Raw genomic sequence first — 15,842 nt, 5'->3', positions numbered from 1 at the left:
AGAAGAGCTCTTAAGAGACTGTGGCTGTCAAATTGTGGCAAGGCACTGGTGGGCATGTGCAAAGTGTGGCTCTCATAAAAGGCTTATCATTGTGGCAATTCATCAGGGAGATTACAAAAGGCTCGTCCCTGACACAAAAACTATTTTGCTGCCAAATTTTGAGTCCCTCACCCATATAAGAAATACATATGAGCATCTCGTATATGTAATTTTAGTATTTTAAGCAGGTCACAACAATTTAAAATAAATGCATTGAGAAGAAAGCATCACTTAACAACCAGTAATCTATTTATTACTCAGAGGAAAGTGAAGAAAAAAATACATAATATATTATTTTCCAGTGAGGTTTAGAAAAAAAGCTGCTTGTAATCATCTAACATTTTTTACTATAGTGGTGAGAGGAAGACATTTCATTAGTCACTAATGAATAATTATTTTACATTGGAAATACTGTATAACTGTTTGTCACAACAGTTTTATTTCTATTTTAAAAGAGTTACATGCTAGCTTATTTTATTTACATTTGTATAGCTGAGAATACACAGATTGTCAGCTACTGCTTTTTATATGAGAGCTGGTTTCTTAAGAAGCATCCTGGCTTTTTCCAGGTCTTGTCCACTAGATTCTTGTTACTTGCTTGAATTCTAATTGTTTGCCCATATGGAATGTCTCGGTTTGAGACAATTTGGAGGGGCAGAGACCTCAGATGGAAGTCTCCTTCCTCTGATTCAATACCCCTCTGATTCTCTCCAATACAGAGACAAAGGGGGAGAGAGAGATCAAATACTCCCAGATATAAGTGAAAAAATAACTCTTTATCAAGAAGAATGCTAAACAATACTCATAAAACTGGGTTAAGCTAAAATTCCCAAGCTCCTGCCCAGGGGACCAAAACAAGATGGTGGCCAGCCTCCCCCCACCTGTTAAAACCTGGCAGAAATAGTTTGGAGAGTCAGTGCCGGAGTGAGTCTGCAATGCTGGCACAGCTGGTTGGAGCAGGGCTGGGACTGGAAGGACCCACAAGACACCCGCCAGATCCAGTGTTGAGACCTGGTCACTGCAACTCCGATGGTGGTTGTAGTCCTGATGTGCTGAGGTAGTGGTAGAGGCCTGGGTGGTAGAAGTCCCATGGAGTGAGGTAAGGAGACCCTCAACCAACCCAGTGAAGTCTGAATGTGGTCTTTTATTGTGCTCTGGTGCCTTCCCTGGGGAGGGGAGATTGTCACTGGATGATTAATACTGGATCACGGGGCATTTCAAGAGTCTTTGACACCTTCCAAGCGCAGGTGGATCCATTATGGCCATCAGCAGAGATGAATATCTTCAGGCTATGTGAGTGAATTGTCCTGATGTCTCCCTGAGAGGAGTTATCACCGATGAGTTATTTATGTAAGGACAAAGAAACAATACCCAGCTTGTAGCCTGAGGTGGCAGGTGTGCATGCCCTCTGAGTCATCAGCCTTCCAGTCTTTTCACACTTGTGGATACATTCTTCTCCTAGGAGAGTACCACCTTTAAGTCCCTCCCCACAGTCTAAATTAGTAGGCATATTGGGAGAAAAGACAAAAGAAAAGGTGGATACCAGTCTTTGCGTAACCCAGGACAGGAAGAAAATTGCCCTTTATATGAATTATATCAGTTGCATAGCTCTGTGTTATAAGACACTCTCTTATAAGGAAATTCCTCACTTTGGAAATGAAAGAGTGTTTATTTGGCAGCCTGATAAATTATAGCTCATATGACATATTTTATTAGAGTGTCTATAATGACCTATAAATTTGTTATATAATTTCAAACAAAATTAACAGAAGGGTAAAGATCTCAGAGTTCCCTAAAATGTAGTGGAAATCAGCAGCAAGGTAACAAATCCCATTGTGTTACCACTGAGGGAAAGATATGTCACTGTAACGTAGATGTTTAGGGATAAAGGACTGAAAGCAATAGAAAAGCAGGCTTCCTGAGTACTCTTTCTGCTCACAAAAGAATCTATTTCTACATAGCTTAACCCCCATCTCAAGCCAGGCAAACTAAAAAGTCATTTTTGTTATAGACAGCCTCAGTAGTTGCTTGACGTGTTCCATTATGTGTTTATTTTCACTTGCCTGTTATTTAAAAAGACTTAAAAGCCATCTGGACTCAAATTTGGACTTACCCTTTTTCAGAAGATTTGTTTCAGTTTGAGCTTCTTGGGGGAGGTTTCTTCTGAAATGAAATATAGAACTTTTGTGGGTTTTTCTTCCCCTGTGTTAGAATAAAACTAACTAACTAGTTGTTACATTCCAGTAATTTTGGATAAAGAATTGAATTTGGCAAGGTTATGACTCCGTCTTGAAAAATTCACTCAGTAATTATTAGACCAAACAGCATTCTTTGAGCAAGTCTAGAGAGAATTGCTAGCTAAATATGATAACACTCTTCTGTTTCACATACTTCTGTTTTGTACTACTTCCCCTCCGAAGCATCTTGGCACACTCCTGCCCAAATTTTAAGGAAAATGTAAATACTAAATAAAGCTACTGCTCCTTGTTGTGGTATGTGTTATATATGTCTACACACAGAAATACTGATAGCAGAAAACCAATCACTCCTTTGCTCTTGGTGTTTCCCTAGCTTTAACTTCAATTCTTTATTCTTCGGTCCCTTCAAATTTAAGGGCTTTATTAGTATTATTGATTTTCATGGATTTTAAGTGCAGCTCACAGTAAAAAGCCACTGTTTAGGCTGAACATTAGTAGTTAAGTTTCATGGCAATCAGTTTCCCTTCTTTTCAGAAAAGTGTTGTTAATGGGGATGTACATCTGGGACTTACATGTGGGATTGTCACATGAAAGATTCCTGATAGACAGTGGATGGTTTTGTCTGGAAAATAATGGCCTCACCTGACACACCAGCATTTGAATCAGATAGTTGAGTAAATTGTCTGAGTAAACTTTTTGCATGTGATAACTTTCCCACCTGGGCAATTCCTGGAAAATTAGCCCAATGAGAAGACAGTTGGTCTGATGAAAACCGGATGTCAAAATTGCTGTTATTTATGCTGTTATACTGCTGTTATTTACATGATGTCAGTTAGCTTTCATACAGTTTAACATATACACCTATTTTATCACAATTTTACAACAAAACTGTAATAACTGTGGAGCGAAGTGAAGAGGAAGCCTACAGACATGCATGTAATTGAGCAAAGGTGAAATGTATAACTCTCAAGACTTGAATTCACACTACCCAAGTGCTGTTTGGGTTTGATGACTTCAGGATGTTACTGTAAGTCATGTGTTTATTCTGGTAGTAGCCTGTCATGCGAACAGGCTTGTAACTGTACTCCTACTCCTGTTGTACAAATGGTTTTATTTGGATCATTACCTGTACTTGACTCCCCTTTATCTCTTCTCAGGATCTTTTAACATACTGCTTTCCCTGTGGAATTTTTCCAGTTTTGAAATACAATTATTCTAAGAATGATCAGCACTAAAATTTATAAAATGTATAAAATGTATAAAAATGTATAAAATGTATAAAAATATAAAAATATCTATGGAGTTTGATGTTACATGAGTTTTTTAGGAGAACTGTGTTTTTAGAGAGTCTTGTTCAGCCGCAGGTTTTTACCATAAACTTTAGCTGGATTCCTTGATAGGTTAGAACTCTAGTACTGCAACACAGAACGCAACAGACACATACAATCACCAACATCCAGATTTGGTATATATGCTCATTAGATCCAACCACATTAAGGACTTATGTAATTTATACAGTTACATTACATACATAACTTATAACTTGATGTGACATGAGAATAATGGTAGGGAGAAACTTTCTAACTGTTGTCTGGTAGGACAGTTTCCACTGACATGCTCCCTCATACTCTTCTTTTCCTGGGGAATAATGTAGTAGTCTACATTGTCTGTGACAAAACAATGAGATGCAAGCTCAGGTCTGTAAGTGCAGCACCATTTTATTCCAGTATTTTTCTAATACTAAGTGTCTTTCAGTTATGAAGAAAATTATCTATCTTCAGATGTATACTTGGTCTTATCAGGCTTTAGCAGCCATCAGAATGACTTTCTTTCAGTTTCTCAGCCTATTCCCATGATGCTGTCTCATGTCTAGAGATTATCCCTGAATATCAGCAGCACCTTTGCAGTGTATCACACCTCCCTGCAATGAACTTCCATTGCAGAAGTCTGTGACTGGAGTGCCCTGTTGAATGGTTACAGGCTCTTCAGGAGGGATGGGCAGGGCAGAAGTGGAGGGGTGGCACTGTATGTAATAGAAGGGTTAGGGTGTACGGAGCTCACAATTGGCAATGGCACAGTTGAGAGCCTCTGGGTGAGAATCAAGGGGCAAACAAGTAACGCAGATGTCATTGTGGGAGTCTACTATAGACCTCCAGGCCAGGAGGATGACACCAAAAAATTATTCTTTGAGGAATTAAGGGACACTTCTAAGTCAACTGCCCTTGTCCTTATGGGGGACTTTAGCTTGTCAGAAATTAACCAGGGGCATCACACAGCTGGTACAACCTTGGCCAGAAGATTCCTAAAAGACATGGACGACAACTTTGTGAAACAGGTCCTAAGGGACCCAATTTGGAAAGATGCCCTCCTTGATCTGCTACTTGTCAACAGAGTGGATCTCCTAAGCGAAGTGCAGATTGGTGGCCATCTTGGCCACAGTGACCACAAAGTGATTGAGTTTAAAATCTCTGTTGACAGGAGGAAAAGTGCCAGCAAAACTTCAACTTTGGACATGAGAAGAAGAGACTTCAGGCTGCTCAAGGAATTAGTAAGTAAGGTCCCCTGGGAAAATATTTTTGCAGGTGCTGGGGTCCATCAGTGCTGGTCACTTTTCAAACATCACCTCCTAAGGCACAGGCGCAGGCAATTCCCAAATGTCAGAAGTCAAGCAGGCAAGGCAGGAGGCTGGCTTGGCTGAGCAGGAATCTTCTCTTGGAAATAAGGCAAAGTAGGAAGGTGTATGCCTGATGGAAGCAAGGTCAAGTGACGTGGGAAGAATTCAGACATGCTGCTTGCACTGTAGGGAGAAAATCCATGAGGCCAAAGCTCAATTGGAGCTGAAGTTGCCAGAAATGTGGGGGACAACAAAAAGAGTTTTTTCAAATACATTAATGACAATAGGCAGTATAGAAATATCATCATCCTGTTCCAGGATGAGGATGGTCACCTCACAAGCACAGACAGAGACAAGGCAGAGATGTTTAACACTTTCTTTGCCTCTGTCTTCAACATGGATGATGGACCAAGGGGGTCTTGGCGCCCTGAGCTGGAGGACCATGACTGCAAGAAAGACCAACTCCCAGTGGACCCTGAAATTGTGTGGGATCAGCTGCTCCAGCTGGGTCCCTGCAAATGTATGGGGTCTGATGGGATTGATCCCAGAATCCTCAAAGAGCTGGATGATGGCACAGCACAACCTCTCCCAATGATTTTTGAGCAGTCTTGGGAATCTGGAATGGTTCCAGCTGACTGAAAGCTGGCAAAAGTTGTCCCAGTTTTCAAGAAGGGTAAGAAGCAGGAACCCAAAAACTACAGGCCTGTCAATCTCACTTCATTGCCTGGTAAAATTATGGAGAAGATTATTCTGAGAAGTATTGAAAAACACCTGAAAGACAACAGTGTCATCGATCACAAACAGCATGGCTTCGTGAGGGGAAAGTCCTGCTTATCCAACCTGATTTCCTTTTTTGACAAGGTAAGCCACCTAGGTGATCAAGGAAAGCCAGTTGATGTAATCTTTTTGGCTTTCAGTAAAGCTTTCGATACTGTCTCACACAGGGTTCTTCTGGACAAAATGTCCAGCACAGCTGGATAAACACATCATGTGGTGGGTGAGCAATTGGCTCACGGGTCAGGCACAGAGGGTTATAGTGAATCAGACATCAGACTGGCAACCTAGGGTTCCACAGGGGTCCATCTTGGGCCCTGTGCTCTTTCACATCTTCATTAACTACTTGGGTGCAGGACTGCAAGGCATAATAAGCAAGTTTGCAGATGACACAAAACTGGGAGGAGCTGTTGACTCCCTCAAAGGCCGGGAGGCCCTGCAGAGACCCTGACAAATTAGAGGACTGGACAGTCACCAACCATGTGAAGTTCAACAAGTGAAAGTGCCAGATTCTATACCTGGGATGGGGCAACCCTGCATGTACAGACAGACTGAGGAATGAGAGGCTGGAGAGCAACCCCACAGAAAGGGACCTGAGAGTCCTGGTCGACAGCAAGTTGAATATGAATGAGCAGTGCCCTGGCAGCCAGGAGGGCCAACCATATCCTGGGTGGCATCAAGCAAAGCATTGCCAGCCAGTTGAGGAAGGGGATTGTCCTGCTCTGCTCCATACTGGTGCGGCCTCACCTTGAATATTGTGGCAGTTTTGGGTACCACGATGTAAGAAAGACATTAAGCTATTAGAGAGTGTCCAAAGGAGGGCAAAGAAGACAGTGAAGGGCTTTGAGGGGAAGCTTTATGAGGAGTGGCTGAGGTCACTTGGTCTGTTCAGCCCGGAGAAGAGGAAGCTGAGAGGAGACCTCATCGCAGTCTTCAATTCCTTGTGAGGGGAAGAGGAGGGGCAGGCACTGATCTCTTCTCTGTGGCAACCAGGGACAGGACCTGAGGGATTGGTCTGAAGTTGTGCCAGAGGTGGTTTAGATTGGATATTAGAAAAAGTGTGAAGGACCAGGAATCAGAATGGGGAAAATCTCAGAAGTGGAAAAAGGTGTACAGTGATTGAAAGGACTTTATGATACAGACTTTACAGTTATTATGTATATACACATTGTATGCTTCCCCAGAATTTGTATTTCCCGGGCATGTCCTGGCCTGTCCACCTCCCTGCTCCTCTGTTTCTCTGCTGATTGGCTGGAGAAGCTGCAGAGAGGGGACAGCCTCCATTCGCCCCTTCTCTCCCCAGTTCCTCCCATGTTCCTCCCTCTGTTGCCCGTGCCCCTATCCTGGTTTGTCCCCCCGCTTGTCTGTCTCATGTTCCGCCCTATGTTCTGGCCCTTTCCCCTCCCGAGCTGATAAAAGACTGGGTGCACGCGTGAATAAAGCATTCTACCTGCATCCCATCCTCGTGTCTTGGACTCGTGCAGCGCCACATCCCCCCCCCCCTTTTCGGACCACGGCAAAAAAGGTTCTTCACTCAGAGGGTGGTTGAGCACTGGAACAGGCTCCCCAGGGAAGTGGTCACAGCACGAAGCCTGACAGAGATCAAGAAGCTTGGACAATACTCTCAGGCACACGATGTGACTCTTGGGGCTAGTCCTGTACAGGGCTAAGGGTTGAACTTGATGATCCTTGTGGGTCCCTTCCAACTCAGCATATTCTGTGATTCTGCAGAAATAGTGAGATACTTCTATCTCTGAATATAAAGGAGACTCTGCAAGACTTCATCCCTTGGATCCAGAACACAGTTGTGGATGAGATGGATCAGGAGCCAATGAGAGAGAAAAATACTTTAGACACTTGAGTTCCCCAGCAGACTGTGAAGAAATGTGCACCTGGAAAGGAAATACGCATAAGAGTGCACAAACTGGCTAGACCCTGCAGATCTTTAAGTGTGAGTTATATCAAACTGAGTGGGATGAATGGTTGTTTTTGCCTGTTTATGTCTCTGATGAGCACAAACACTTCTTATGATCAGTCTTTTGCCCTTGGCTAGCAATTTCCCAGAGTAGCATCATAACACAAGCAGTCTCCAGATCAGTCACATGATTTGTTTGCGATGATTAGATTTACTTTCTCTCCCAAATAATATGTGACTAAAGCCAAGTACAAAGATAGCTACATTCTCTATACCATATAGATTTTTTGGGAAAGGAGTTATCCGTTTGCTTCTGAACCATGTCGTATTTCTTTCCTGATATTTCTTCGGTCTCACACCTTCTAATCCATGTTTACTTCTACATCTCCATCATACAAAACTTAGAGGTACTTGAAAAAAGCCTGATATGGAATGGTCTGTGTTTGCAGTAAAACAGGATTATCTTGAAATAATGTGTAATCCATTTTAGTAAGCATACCTCTGCAAATTTCACAATGATGACACACTTGGGAGGACAAAGCAGAAGTTAAGGCCTAAGCCCGGGATAGTCACCAGCATATGCATGAGTATCAGGTATGTGTCATAGATAGTTTCCATATTCACTGAATCAGCTTCTATACCCTTTGATGTAGATTTCTACATCTCTTAGGTAAGTGATCCACAGGTTCCAGGACCACGGGTAGCATGCAATTTAATGGGAAACTTCCTTATTCTTATGGTAAAAATATTTATGATTGTAGTAAATAAATAGCAAATAGATAACACAACAAGCTGGAGTGTTCTAAGCACAGTCATAACCCTAGAGGCACTGAGGAAGCATGTGTCCTTTATGTCATGGGCATGATGTCATCATGACCAAAAAAAAAAAAAAAAAGGAAAAAAGAGAAAAGAGTTGATGTCAAGTCAGGACTGATGGCCTTGAGCGTGTTCAAATTTGCTCTGACACATTTCATCTACCACAGAACTACAGGTATAACCTCTGAGTTATATTCTCTGACTACCTTTCTTCCAGTCCCCTCCTATTTTGTAGTTTCTTCTATCTTTCTCACCTTTTGAATCACAAACAGAAGCTGTCTTCTTCCTCCAAAGTCTCTTCACTTCTTTTGCTGAGGAAATATGCTCCTCCCCATCTTGTCCTAACTGCTTTACTTTCTCTGCCCCACTTATTTGCTATCCACACTTTTCTAATACTCTAATCTTAGGAGGATAACAGACATTTTTCCTTGGCAAATTAACATAATGATTAATGATATGTGCTTGTCCCAACCTTTTACTTACTTTAAAGATTTGGTGTAGTTTCTTGGTCACAGAAAACACTCTTTCTGTAAGTGAATGAGAAAATGGTTATAATCACCATTTGATTACAACAGCAATTTCCTGATTTCATTTAACAATGAAGTAAGAAATTTAAAATGAGGGTAGAAGTCCTCTGACTTGTCAATGTAAGTGACCCAATTATGTAGCTCCTTTGGCGCCTGGTTCAGCTAAGCAAAAAATAATTTATTTCTCCTTCTTCCCCTTCTTCAGAAAAAAAAAACCCAAAACACAAAAGTGGCAAGGGAGGGTAAAGAACTGTTCAAAAGTGAAGTGCTAACTCTGGGGAAGATCCTACCTACTTCATTAGTCCATATTGCTCTTGGATACCTACCAGTTTAGCTGGTTCCTAATCTGTCCAGTAGGGACTGAGTCTAGAAATTAATTAGGAGAATATTCTTGGTAGTGGTCAATATTGTATTCACTGCAGGAGGAAAAGGAGAGAAACAGGGTGAGAACTTGGCAGTAAGTAGCCTTTATTGATTAAACAGAGCTTGTTTCTATGATCTACTTGTTTGGCAGTCTGCTCGAGGTCACAGAGCTTTAAAAATGACTGCTTTAAAGCTCTAATTTTGCAAGCTCATCTGGTGAGTCGATTCTTGATAACACATGAAGCCCCATTAACATCAACAGGATTTTGTGCAGGTGTAAGAATTGTCTCCAGAAAATCTGCCCAGTAGTCAGCAGTAAAGATCATTGTTGAAAAACTTATTTTTTTAGCAACCAAATATGTATTTATCCTACATATAATAACATTTTCTACATTCTTTGGAGAGTTCCAATCCATCCACTGGAACATGTTGATTCCTAATGCCAGTTATAAAAGCTAAACCACTGACATCACAAACAATTATAGAGATGAACTGAAATACAGTTGTAAAAAAAGCTAATGGGTCATGGGTGTGCCATTTCAGTAGTGCCGAGAGATAAAATATGTTTGTACTATTTCAATCTTTAGTTAGGAGGAATATGATTTTCATGAGAGCCAGATTCATTGTGAGGATTGAATTCTATTTTCCATCTTTCCACTTTCCAGAGGGAGTGGAGGTTGTGCTTTTGAAAGTGGATAGAAACTTCCTCCCCTCCCCCTCAGCTTAGTCATTTACTCTGACTTTGCAGAATTGTGACTTATGCAATATCAGAGCTGCAAATAGTTCTTCCATTCCCCTGTCCTGATTATTAGGTCACTGTTCTAACAGTGATCTGGATCAAAGGTAGGTGTGTTTTGAGAACCCTCCCTTATCAGACCTTTAATATCAAGTTGCAACTAAATTGGCATATTCATAGAGTAAGACTCCTTTGAGAAAGCTCTAACTAAGAAGCCAAGGGAAAGTTGCTTATTAAAAATGCACAAAATGGTTCACAAGTGTTTCTCTTATAATGCCCTAACATTTCAGATAAAGTATCTCTAGCTAAAGATAGCAGGGTATATTTCAAAAAGTTTTTTTTCTGAAAATAGGATTTAAGATTCATGCATGATGATTACACTCTCTATTTTCTGCCTCAAGCAAATTAATTCAAGATACTTTATAGGTTGCTTGGTTAAATTTTTTGAACATTGTCTACAATAAGCATGGTGAATTGCTAAGTCTATGGAGATTTCCCTAACATCCAGATGGCTGCTGTAATGTGATTTTTTTAAATACTACCAATACTACCAAAATGTTTTCATCGTATTTATCCTTGGCCAAGGGCTGGTAGCCATTACAAGTTAACAACTGCATGAGTAAGATAAAATTTGATCTGACTTAATTTCTTCTTACTCCAGTGATCTAAAAAATATTTATTTACTCTGAGCTAGTCAGATAGATCTCCATTACAGTCAGTGGATAGAGTTAGGAACTTCAGAAAGGACTCAGCTGATGCCCTTCAGACATTTATTCTACATTTTGATTAATCATAGTTAGGAAGTTCCAGTCTCTCTCTATGTTGACTATAGAGGGAGCCTTGACAACTCACTTAGATAGGAAGAGTCTAGCTTTTATGTGATTAGTATTAGTGAGCTGAATCCCACCCTTACAGAGATCAGAAAAACAGCAGTCTGATGCTTTTTAATGCTTTTGCTTCTAATGCTTTGATGGAAGTCACACGAGCATATTAGAATCTTAGGATTATAGAATACTAAGGATTGGAAGGCACCTTAAAGATCATCTAGTCCTAACCCTCCAGCCGTGGGCGGGACGCCTTCCACTACTTCCACTAGATCAGGTTGTTCAAGGTCTTATCCAACCTGACCTTGAACACTGCCAGGGTTGTGGCATGCAACCTCCTTGGGCAACATGTTCCATGTGTAACCACCCTCACAGTAAAGAATTTGTTCCTAATATCTAACCTAAATTTCCCCTCTCTGTTTGTACCTATTACTCCCTGTCCTATCGCTACAGTTCCTGACAAAATGTCCCTCTCCGGCTTCCCTGTAGGCCCCCTTCAGATACTAGAAGGTTGCTATGAGATCTCCACACAACCTTCTCTTCTCCAGACTGAACAGCACTAACTTTCTCAGCATCTCTTCATAGGGGAGGTGCTCTGATCCTCTTACCAACCTTGTGGCCCTCCTCTGGGCTTGCTCCAACGGTTCCATGACCCTCTTATGTATTCTAACTGTGTACCTTCAAAAAATAAAAATAGCATTAAAAAAATATCCATAACCAGAAACCTTGCTGCTCTCACAGATGTTTTTATATCAAATAATGAGATGATTCCAATTTACCTTCAAGAGTTGTGTTTAAAGAATATTAACTATGCATTTGAACAATATATAGAACAGACCATTTCAAATCTCTGGGAATGTTAACTGAAGTATCTATTTTTCTTAACGATTCTGTACATCTGAAAACTATCATACACTGCTGATCCATTCTCATCTCCTAAAATGGTGACACAGAGATGCCTAAACTTTGATTTAGGCACCCTATGAAGGGATGCATTATTATTCAATACATTTATATATATAAATAACATTGTGAAATAATAATATATAAAAGGCCCACCATACCAATAAATTATGTTTGGATCTAATATGTTAGAAAGAGACATTTTATTTTTATCACTGATGTCTCTGTAAAAGTTCAAATGGAAGCAGAGGTAGGATTTGTCTGACCAGAAGCAGATGTCAATAATGTCTATCTTTGACCTTTTGTCTAGATTTCTTTTATGATCAATGAGAGAGAAAATGACACTCCTAGACATGATTTACTTAAACATAAGGTAGATATCTAAAATAGGTGACATGAAACATTCCCTACAAATTCTCCGTCTTTTTTGACTTGAGTGTGCCCAATATGACTAGCTCAGATAGAAAAGCTTGTGAGGTAGAATTAGGTTAGATTGATCATAAACGTTCCTGAAGCATTACTGTTTATTATTAAAGGTGGGATTTTGAGAGAAGCTTGTCTGTGTTAAGGCAGTGGGAGGAACATTAAGTCTTGTTAGCCCCTGACAAGCTAAATCAATCACTCAGCACTGAAGTGGGGGCTCTCTGGAGCACGGAACCATTGTCAGAAGCTTTTGATGAGATGATGACATGTAGAAAGATTTCTTAATGGCAAGACACCTACCAAATTTTTTGTTTTATTCAGCTTCTGAGTAGACCTTTCTATTTTATATGTCTTTCATATTCTTTGTGTACCTCTCCATACACCTCAAAAGGACTGTTGGTTACTGACAAAGGAGAAGCCTGTCACAGATTGGATGACAATAGTGAGTCATGAAACAGAGAATAGTATGTCAGTGAACAGATTTTGTTGTGTTTACAGAGACAGACATGGAAATATTGGTCAGTAAAGACAGATTCAACATTATTTTACTCTATGTCATTTTATCTTAAACTTAACATGCCAAAGGATTTGCAAAGAGTTTGAATTTGGTCCATTTTGGTGACACAGAGGTATCTGTGAAATGCGTGTATGAGATTGCATATAAAAAAGAAAGGCAGTAAGAAAATCGGTTGTAATTGTTTTTAAATATATGAAACATAATTCACATTGAATTAATTATAACAAAGGAATAACTCGAAGTATATTTAGTCCATCTTTCACAAGCAAATGGAATTTTTCCTACATTATGTTAAAATCTGTACCGTGTGTATGGGAACATCAGGACTAATTCCTGTGTTATTAACATTACTTTGATATAAACAACACTGACCACAGCAGAAGTGACTGGGTTTGTGTGGCAAGGTTTTGGCGGCTGGAAGGCTACAGGGGTGGCTTCTGCGAGAAGTTGCCAGAAGCTTCCTGCAGCTACTGAGAGTCATTGCCAGCCAGCTCCAAGACAGACCCACTGCTGGCCAAGACCCAGCCCACCAGTAACAGTTGTTGCGCCTCTGGGATAAACATATTTAACAAGGGGGGAAAACTGCTGCACAACAACAACCAGGAGACAGGAGAGAGAAGAAGTGAGAGAACCAACTCTGCAAACACCAAGGTCAGTGAAGAAGGAGGGGGAGGTGGTGCTCCAGGTGCCAGAGCAGAGATTCCCCTGCAGCCTGGTAGTCCTGTGCTTATCTTGACCCACAAGCCTTTCTTTATATTTTATCTCCCCTGTCCAGTTGAAGAGGAAAAGTGATAAAGCAGCTTGGTGGCCACTTGGCATCCAGCCAGAGTTAACCCACAACAAGTTAAAGAACGTGGCTTTGTCTTCCTTTCCCATTTGCCTTCTTAACTAAGAAACCCTGATAGTCTAAATGTTCCTTTAAAAATTTTATGACAATACTACTGTTTTAGAGCTGATGAACACTTCCATATGAGTTACCTGAAGTTATATCTTATGTTTGATGAGGACCGAACAGTTCCACTGTTGTAAAACCAGATGTCTGGAACAGGAATATTAGGGAATTACCTGTATCATTGTACATTTAGACAAGTCTATTGGCTTCAAGGTCACTTCCTTCTTTCTTTCAGATGTTATTGGGCAAATGATATAAAAAAAGAAATTAGCATTTCAATTACCTAATGTTTGATTTTGCATAACACAAGTCAAAGAATCTCATCTTGTAATTTCTTCACCAAAACCTTAAATTTTTTTTGAGATTCATCACAGAGAAAAACATCCAGTTTTAACTTAGGCCACAAGTGACAAAAATCAAACGTAGCCTTCTAACTTATTAATTTCCAATCAGTTAAAAACAAAAAGAACATACCCTTTCCTACCTGAATGTTTCTTGTACTGACTTTAAACTCTAGATTTCTATTAACTCATTCAGCCTACAGTTTTGTTTCTACAAAGAGAAAGTTGAACATCTTATTGCTATTTACAGATACCTGACTGGAGGTTGTACAAAAGAGGAAGTTACACTCTTGGAGGTACACTGTAGAAGGATAAGATACTATGAAAATGATTAGACAGTGGAGAAGAAGTCCAGAGCAGACAAGGTGGTCCATCCTCCCACCTTGGAGGGATACAAGACCCATCTGTACACAGTCCAGGGAAACCTGCTTCACCTGGGTATGCTTTGTGCATGGGGCTGGACTAGAGACCACTGATTGCCTGTTCCAACCAATGTGATATGTGATTCCATGATACTTAAGTGTCTGATCTTGATTTTGCAGTTTAAAAAATCGTGTTGCACACATTAATCCTTACTATTTCCGCTGTGTAGCACCAACTAATTCTTTATGTGATAGCAAAAAAAGGAGATAGTGGAGAAAGTCAAAAGAAAGAAGCCTAGAAAAATGGTCTTTGCAACAATACTGTGAATATTATTTCTCTCAAGAGCAACAGAAAATTGTTGTAGGATTTGAAGGAAAAGGTTATAAGACTTTGATAAAGACTTAGGACTTTCTAGCTCCAGAAATAAGATGCAAAATAGAAACTTAATCTGATTTTCAGACCTAAAGAGTTGTTTGCATCACCTGTCTATCTGACAAATCTGGTGATCACATTATTCACAGAAGTTGTAAATGGGGGAAATTGTAAGGACTGACTAGGGAAGAGAGCAGTGTGTGACATGCTTTAGTCATACTGCATTTGAGCTAGTAGCTATCAGGAGATGCTGAAGTTGAGAGACAAGCCAAGATGTTATGGATGACGCAGAGATACAAATTTGTATCTCTACATGGAGATGGTAATTGCACTTGGGGATGAGACTACTGAGACAGGCAGACACAAAGAAGAGAATGGAGCCAAAATCAGAACTCCATACAATCGTCTATGAAGACAGAGGATCCTTAAACATACAGACTAACAGAGTGAGTGTCAAGAGAATCCTGAAAGGACAAAGCTGCTGAAGTCACTGAAGCTAAGAAAAGAAAAGAATTCAAAAGAGGATTATGGCTATTGTGTTAAGGGACAAGGGAGGATGGTGAGGAGAGGGTACCCATTTAGAGCATTAATGTAGGTCAATATGGTAATACTGACTATAGGTTCAATTGAATGAAAAGGTGAACAGAAAGGTTCTGAAAGCTCAGTTGAACTGACAGGAGGGTAGAATCAGGGCATGAGACACATGACAGCACTTGTGGTGTGATCTTAGTGGAAATAGAGGGGGAAAACTGGATTTTTTTAATTTTTTTTTTGTAATGGGCCAGAGGAGGTCATCAGATGAGAAATCTTATTATGAAAAAGATGTAACTGAAGCAAAGGAAGAACAGACAAGCCAAAATAAGGGAAATAGTATCCCATAGTTCGTAAATTTTCTTTTGGATTAAACCAGTCATTTCCATCACAGAGAAACAAGGCAAAACAACTGAAGAAAGGCTTAAGAAGCAAGCTATAGAATAAAGAATATGGGAGGGGAAATCTGTTGAACTGGAGAAGTAGAGTTGCTCCATTTGAAGACAGCAAAACTGAAGAGGGAAAAATCCCTTGTAGCACACAAAGTCAGACTGTTCCCAGACCTTTCCACTGAAGATGCAATACAGCATGAACAGGGGAAGCAGATAATGAGTCTGGACAAGGAGTTGACATCCTGTGGCAGCTCATGTCTTCTGTGACACTACCAGAAGGATTTAAAAAATATTGACCATTA

General features: G+C 40.3%; 1 long non-coding RNA gene across 1 annotated transcript; it reads right to left on the bottom strand.

Annotated features, from left to right (window-relative positions):
- Positions 1-1,163: 1,163 nt before the first annotated feature.
- LOC135418243 (uncharacterized) lies at positions 1,164-11,483 on the bottom strand. The gene is made up of 4 exons (XR_010432362.1): positions 11,419-11,483; positions 9,210-9,299; positions 2,153-2,202; positions 1,164-1,357 (listed from the first exon to the last, which is right to left on the bottom strand). It is a non-coding gene; the product is annotated as an uncharacterized LOC135418243 (long non-coding RNA).
- Positions 11,484-15,842: the final 4,359 nt, after the last annotated feature.

The sequence above is a fragment of the Pseudopipra pipra genome, chromosome 1, assembly GCF_036250125.1.
Source record: "Pseudopipra pipra isolate bDixPip1 chromosome 1, bDixPip1.hap1, whole genome shotgun sequence".
Classification (NCBI taxonomy): Eukaryota; Metazoa; Chordata; class Aves; order Passeriformes; family Pipridae; genus Pseudopipra; species Pseudopipra pipra.
Note: the sequence above shows the minus strand (reverse complement) of the source record. Positions and strands in the feature narration are given on the sequence as shown.